Genomic DNA, 7,691 nt, shown 5'->3' on the forward strand with positions numbered 1-7,691 from the left:
AGCAGAAACGTGTACATGTTTCATGTTCCCAAAACACCAAAACAAATTTAAACACAAAAAAAAAAAAAAAAAACACAAAAGCAAACAATGAAAACTGCTCCAACAGGGATCTACGTTTCCCTACCCCACTTATACAATATAAAACAAAATAAGACAGGCTTGAGTTTACTTTTTCTTTATGTGAACACAGGCACAGCATACAGGCACACATTGCTGGAAAAGAAGCGGGAAGACAGCCCGGAGTCCATATTACACCCAATGACAAGAAATAGCAAACAGAAATCCCGACTCAAATGTCCGAGAATATACGCCAACCACCAGAATTTAGTCCGCGACAATCTAATGAAACTGTTAGACGAAGCGACTGTACAGAAAATGGAGGACAGGCCTACAGCACTGGCCGACTCTTGTCCGTCCCGCCCAAACCAAGACGATCCCACGGCCACCTCTTCTGAAGCCGGAACGGTCAGCTCCACAGAAAGTATTCCCCGACTTGAGCTCCAGATATTTTTTGCCAAATTACAATAACGATAGAGGGAGACAAACATCCCCGTCAGCCGCCCGAACCGGAGCCCCATCGTGACACCTAGAGGCCGGAGAAAGCTCCTGCAAATTGACTATCATACTCTCCTTACCTCCCTAGAGCGACTTTTTCTTTCTTTTTTTCTGGTTTCTGGTCAAATTTGATCGACTCAAAACGAACAGCACAGAAGCGACTTTAGAAGATACACGTCTTGCAATATCCAGCTCACCGTTTAATCTCTCCAACCCACTGTTTCACAAAATGGCGGGATCTGCATGAAAAGCGCATGCGTGGGTGGGGCGGAGCCAGGAGGCTGTTGGGAATTGTAGTTTAGTGTTCTACACAGGCGGCAAGGTTGTTGCCTATAGCAAGATGTTCATATCGAGCGCCAATTTTAAAAATAAAGGGTGGCGACAATATAATTAGTTGATATGTATATATAGCCGGCATGGATTTTTTATATGAATTAGGGAATGTTTAAAACCTCTGGCAGTATTTTCTTTTGCTTTGTCCTCTTCTCCCTCTGACAATGCAGGGACAGAAAGCACAGAGGATCTAATGTAAAGGATTTATTGCCAGTACTGTATTTACACGGGAGGGGAGAATCGGATTAGGTAGAATAATAAATTAGGATCACAGGTCCAATAATTACCACAGAAGTGTTCGATGAAGTGCACATTTGTAAAAGGACACAAAAAAAAGATAAAAAGTGATACAATGGGTTCTCTGTTCTGCCACAACTCTTTATAAAGAGAGTTCCACCCAAAAGGGAATTTCCGCTTAAACCCGTTGTTCCCCATTAAGGATTGGTATCTTTGGGGAGTGGGTACCCAATTTTGACAGGTACCTGCTCCCACTTCCGCTGCCATCACCTGAGGCGGAAGTTGTCCCCCTCCCTCGCCGTAGTCTTCTGGGACACATGGCAGAAAACAGAAGACTACGGGACCATTAACGCAGCGCTAATCGCACATGCGCAGTGGGTACCCGGCTGTGAAGGCATAAGCTGTCAGAGCCCGGTGCCCACACTGAAGGTGCCGGCATCTGGGAGAGAAGACAGTCAGTGAAACCAGTCATGGACACCACTGGACCAAGGGACAAGTAAGTGTCTATATTTTAAAAGTCAACAGCTACAATTTTTGTAGCTGCTTTTATTTATTTTTTTTTAAATCAACTAAAACTCCACTTTAAACACTTGTTGACCGGCCACCATCAATGTTATTGCTGGCCGTCAGCTTCACCAGGCATCGCCAGTGTACCAGTATGTTGCAGTGCTTATGTGTACTGCGTGCACTCTCTGGGGCATGAAGCAGTGTGATCTGCAAATAAAGTGCCCACCGGACAGAATGGATTGCAGTGCTGGGCCGCTATGGATGGCCCAGATACCGTGTCACATAGTAGGCAAGAGTCATGAATGGAATCTATTCATAATATCATTGCTTGCTTCTGTGAGTGATCTGTGATTCAGACCAGTGATCACACAATACATGGGCCAATCACAGCACCCTATACCATGTGACACAACACAATAGTAAAAAATGAGACATGAATGAAGCCATTAACTGCTTCCCGACCGCCCTATAGGAGATATACTGCTACAGGGCGGCACAGGTGCGCAAAATCACATATATATTCGTGATTTTGCATTTCCAGGTAGGGGGCGCGGCCATTCGCAGCTTCGGCTGTCAATCACTGGGTCCCGGACGGTGGTTGCAGAGCATCTCAGATGGTGAGGAGAACTGTATGTATGTAAACAATACAGTTCTCCTCCCTGTCAGCTCGTGCACACTGCTTTGGATGGCACATCACAGCCATCCAAAGCAGTGTGATTACGGTGAAATACCAACACACAGCACATAGTAAAACACTGCCAGCACACAGTTAACCCTTTGATTGCCCCTCATGTTAACCCCTTCCTGCCCAGTGCCATTAGTATAGTGTTGGTGCTTTTTTTTTTTTAGCACTGGTCACTGGGGATGTCAGTGATACCAAGTCAGTTCCACCCAGTGTCAGAATGCCCGCCGCAGTCCCATGGCTGATCGCTGCCATTACTAGAGAAAAAAAAATTTCAGTATCTATACCGCCATTTGTAAACTCTAAAACTTTCACATAAACCAATTAATTTACACATATTTGTTTAGCAAAGACATGTAGCAAAATACATTTTGGTCTAAATTTATGATGAAATTTGCTTTTAAAATTTTTTTACTAGACATGTTTAATAGCAAAAAGTCAAAAATAATGTTTTTTGCTTAAAATTGTCGGTCTTTTTTTTATAGTGCAAGAAATAAAAAAAAGCACAGGCGATCAAATACCACTAAAAGAAAGCTCAATTAGTGGAAAAAAAGGATGTAAAATTTAATTTGGATGCAGCATTGCATGACTGCGCAATTGTCAGTTAAAATAACGCAGTGCCGTAATGCAAAAAATGGCCTGGTCATGAAGGGGGTAAATACTCAGGAGGGCAAGTGGTTAAAGGAGAAGTACAGCCAAAGCTTGTTTGGCTGTACTTCTCTGGATCACAGGAGTGCAGTTCATTCTGTCGGTTCGCTGTCAGCTTACATCACAAAGCCAGTCCAGGCTGGGGAAAAATCTCTACCATATGGTCCGGATCCTCCCAGGAACCTGGATTGGCACTTGGCTCAGCCTCTCAGCAAGCCACTGAGAGCCTGAGTTAGCCACTCTCGTCCCCTCCACAGCCCAGTGCTCCAGTGAATGCTGGGCAGAGCAGAGAGCCAGCATCTGTCCGCTCAGAGCGGCAGGGGGAACTGAGCGATCAGCAGAGTTTGATCACTCAGTTCTCAGCCTAAAATCTGGTTCACGTTGCTGCCACTTCAGGTGCGACATGCAATTTAAAAATCTCACCTGAATCACATTTAAAGTATTTCTATGGCACTCTCTTAATAGGTGCGATTTGAAAAATAGTTCCTGCATTACTTTTTCAGCATTTCAGTGCAATGTAACTCTCAAATACTATAAGGAAAATGGCAATAAAATTGCACCTGTGTCTATATCAGCGCTACTTTGAAGTCATGCTTTAAATGAGACCAAATCGCGCCACTTTGAAATTGCATTCGGTGTGAACCAGGGCTTAAAGAGGGCAGGAGAGAATGCAGCATCGGGTCAATGCTGCACCCATCTAAAAAAGTATAATTGCTGTTACAGTGTCATCGCTGTAACAAGCAAACACAGTGTAAGGAAAAAAAAAATCCCTCATTCCTTTCCTAACAGAGTAGTACAGTGCCACTCCGATGACAGAATCTAAAAAAAATAAATTGTAAAACAGAAAAAAAACTTAAAAAAAGAAAAAAATGTTTTAAATAACTGAATAAAAAATTATATATATATATATATATATATATATATATATATATATATACACACACACACACACACACACACACACACACACACACACACACACACACTGTAACCAATCAGTATCCCTGATCACCGCCACACTTGCCATATCATAACACTGTACTGCACTGGTGACAGTGTGTAAAAAGGTTTCCAAAAAATTCTGACAAAAAATTACAGCTTCAAAAAAACTCGCCATGCCACTTACTAAGTACATTAGACTGTCTACTTTTTGGGTTATTTTTACCAAAGCAATGTAGCCAACTACATTTTGACCTAAATTTCTGAAACAAGGTTATTTGTTTGTACAATTTTATAACAAAAACGAAGAAAAACTTGTTGGTTTTTTTCAAAATGTTCGGTATTATTTAGTTTATATAGCAAAAAATTAAACATCCAGTAGGGATTACCACCAAAAGAAAGTTTTATTTGTGTGAAAAAAAATGATATAAATTTCATTTGGTTCCAGTGTGACATGAAGAAATAATTGCTAGTTAAAGTAGCACAGTGCCGAATAGAAATAATTCCGTGAGCATGAAGGGGGTAAAACCTTGTGACTGTTTTTTTGGTACAGAGGCATTCAGACAAGTACCTAATAAATATTGTATGTAATCTCAAAAAGTTGAACAGGTTTATTGGTTTCTGTCTAAAACTTTCTCTAAATATGTATGTACGTATATGTATGTATGTGAGCTAGATTGTAAGCTCCTTGAGGGCAGGAACAGATGTGAATCTACAGTTTATAAATTTGTGTAAACTGTTGGCACTACAAATGTCTATAATAAATAAAATTGTGTTATAAGTGTAGCAAGGTGTTGGCTACCAAAATAGGGAAACCATAGACCAGGGGTGTCAAACTCAACTTCATCAGGGCCGCATCAGCATTCTGGTTGCCCTCAAAAGGGCCTGTTGTATCTGTAAGACTATATAAATGTATCAACTCTTTATCATAATAAAAAAATCACCTTTGCATTTGATTATTATTGGTTTTAGTAATAACATAAGACGTAAGCTGTGAAGAACAGGTGCAGACTGGCATGGAGCCCACTCACTCTCTTGTACCAGTCGATGTAAGTCTGAAAAAAGGGTCTCACACCGCTGGTATCATCCACAAGAAACTTTATTGGAGACTGCTCAGACAGAACATGGTTCTGCAATGGTTCTCTGTCTGAGCAGTCTGGGCACTCTCCAATAAAGTTTCTTGTGGATGAATACCAGCAGTGTGTGACTATCCTTTTTCTCTCAGGATCTAGGGGAGGAGTTCTGTCCTCTCTGCTGCCAACTGCTGAGACAAGGTGGAGGAGACAAGGGGGGGATGTTGCAGCTGCAAGAGAGGTGCAAGGGCCACATTACATGGACTGATGGCCCAAATGCTGCCCATGGGTCTTAATTTTGACACAGGTACCATAGACTGTTTTTTCTCCTTAATGCTTATGAACAGGGTCATTGCATCATTCCCTGACTCTAGAGGGAGACTGCTCTTCCTGTCTTATAGCAGAGGAACTGGGGATGCAGTTAACATCTACGGAAGCTGAAACCACTTTGGAAGTACAAATTCCAGCAGTCTTAAGTAAAAAGGGATTGTGGAAAAGTCTAGAAATTTTACTGCAATTGGAGAGCTTGCTGTCTTTGCCTGGGGGACGTGCGAGACTTTAGTTAGATACTACCATTCTTATCACTGCCGCACCTACATAAAGACACAGCTTTTTCATGTTCAGCAGCTCCAGATACCCAGCAGACCAGCCTTCTTCAGCAACCAGAAACCCAGTGACACAGCCATCTACAGCAATCAGAGGTTCAGCAACACAGCCTTCTTTGGCAACCAGAGGCGTGGATACACCCATACTGTCCCACCAGCCCCACTGCAGCCATTGCACATCCTTCACCTAATCTTACTATTGATCCAAAGCCTGCTCTTCCACCTTCTGACACTGGAGTTCTGTCTTTAGTTTGGATTTGTGAGAGGGAAGTTTGTTCTGTTCTACTTCATACATGGACACTGCTAGTAAACATCTTTACCCCACCTCATTTAGGAGATTTGCTACTGTATCCTCACTGTCTGCAGATCTGACTCTATTATCAGTACCTATACGTAAAGGACCCCAACAACTGCCTGCAGAAGGCTCAGCCTCAACATAGTTGCATAGTTAATCTGGCTGAAAAAAGACAAAAGTCCATCCAGTTCAACCATAGAAAAAAAAAAGTTATAATCCTATACCCACAGTTTATCCAGAGGAAGGCAAAAAAACCCCAGCAAAGCACGATCCAATTTGCTACTGCTAGGAAAAAAAATTCCTTCTTGATCCCCAGAGAGGCAATCGGATATTCCCTGGATCAACTTTACCTATAAATGTTAGTATCCAGTTATATTCTGTGTATCTAAGAAACAGTCCAGGCCTTTTTTGAAGCAATCCACTGAGCTGGCCAGAACCAACTCTTGAGGGAGTCTATTCCACATTTTCACAGCTCTCACTGTTAAGAAACCTTTCCATGTTTGGAGATTAAATTTCTTTTCCTCCAGACGTAAAGAGTACCCCCTTGTCGTCTGTGTTGACCTTAAGGTGAATAACTCTACACTGAGTTCACTATATGAACCACTGATGTATTTATACATGTTGATCATATCCCCCTTAATCTCCTCTTCTCAAGAGAGAATAAATTCAGTTCCTCTAATCTTTCCTCATAGCTGATGTCCTCCATGCCTCATATCAGTTTGGTTGCCCTTCTCTGTACTTTCTCAAGTTCTACAATGTTCTTTTGTGAATTGGTGCCCAAAACTGAACTGCATATTCCAGATGAGGTCTTACTAATGATTTGTACAGAGGTAATATGATATCTCTCTCTCTCTGGAGTCTATACCTCTTTTAATACAAGAGAAGAGAGGATTTTGCTCGCTTTAGAAACCGCAGCTTGGCATTGCATGCAATTATTAAGCTTGTGATCTACCAGAACTCCCAGATCCTTCTCCACCATTGATTCCCCCACTTGTACTCCCCCTAGTATGTGTGATGCATGCATATTCTTAGCCCCCAAGTGCATCACCTTACATTTATCAACATTAAACCTCATTTGCCACATAGTTGCCCAATGAAACAGTACATTGAGGTCGGCTTGTAAGTTGAAGACATCCTGTAAGGATGTTATTCCACTGCACAGCTTGGTGTCACCTGCAAAGACTGAAATGGGATTTGTAATCTCAGACCCTATTTTGTTTATAAATATATTAAAAAGTAAGGGTCCCAACACTGAACCTTGGGGTACACCACTGATGACTCCAGACCATTCAGAGTATGAATCATTAACCACTACTCTTTTTATTTTAGCCAGTTTTCTATCTATTTACGTACAGATTTTTCCAAGCCCGTAGACTTTACCTTACACATTAGCCGTGTGTGGGAACTGTGTCAAATGCTTTTGCAAAATCCAAGTATACCATGTCCACCGCCACCCCTCTGCCCAAGGTTTTGCTTACCCCCTCATAAAAAGAAATCAGATTTGTTTGACAAATTCTGTCTTTCATGAATCCATGCTGTCTGTTGCTTAAAATATTTTTTTCCAGCAAGAATTCATCGATGTGGTCTTTTATTAAACTCTCCAGTATCTTCCCAACTATAGAAGTTAAACTAACAGGTCTATAATTACTTGGTAAAGATTTTGACCCCTTTTTAAATATTGGCACCACATTGGCCTTCCGCCAATCCAGTGGTACTATGCCAGTCATTAAAGAGTCCCTAAAAATTAGAAACAATGGCTTTTTTTTTTTTTTAAAGAAACTTTATTAGGTTTTATTGTATACACACATTAACCAACG

The 7,691-nt window shown here is 41.5% G+C and overlaps 1 protein-coding gene across 2 annotated transcripts in view; it reads right to left on the reverse strand.

Annotated features, from left to right (window-relative positions):
- The window catches only part of CTCF (CCCTC-binding factor), a 166,672-nt gene extending 165,880 nt beyond the window's left edge, over window positions 1-792 (reverse strand). The window contains exon 1 of one of the 2 annotated variants that reach the window (XM_089689957.1): window positions 636-792. The gene's annotated coding sequence lies outside the window, so the exon portion shown is untranslated. The remainder of the gene's footprint in view (window positions 1-635) is intronic. The other variant, XM_089689956.1, reaches the window with a different exon arrangement.
- Window positions 793-7,691: the final 6,899 nt, after the last annotated feature.

This window comes from Staurois parvus, unplaced genomic scaffold, assembly GCF_062004578.1.
Source record: "Staurois parvus isolate SC_StPar_1 unplaced genomic scaffold, SC_StPar_1.0 ptg000505l, whole genome shotgun sequence".
NCBI lineage: Eukaryota > Metazoa > Chordata > Amphibia > Anura > Ranidae > Staurois > Staurois parvus.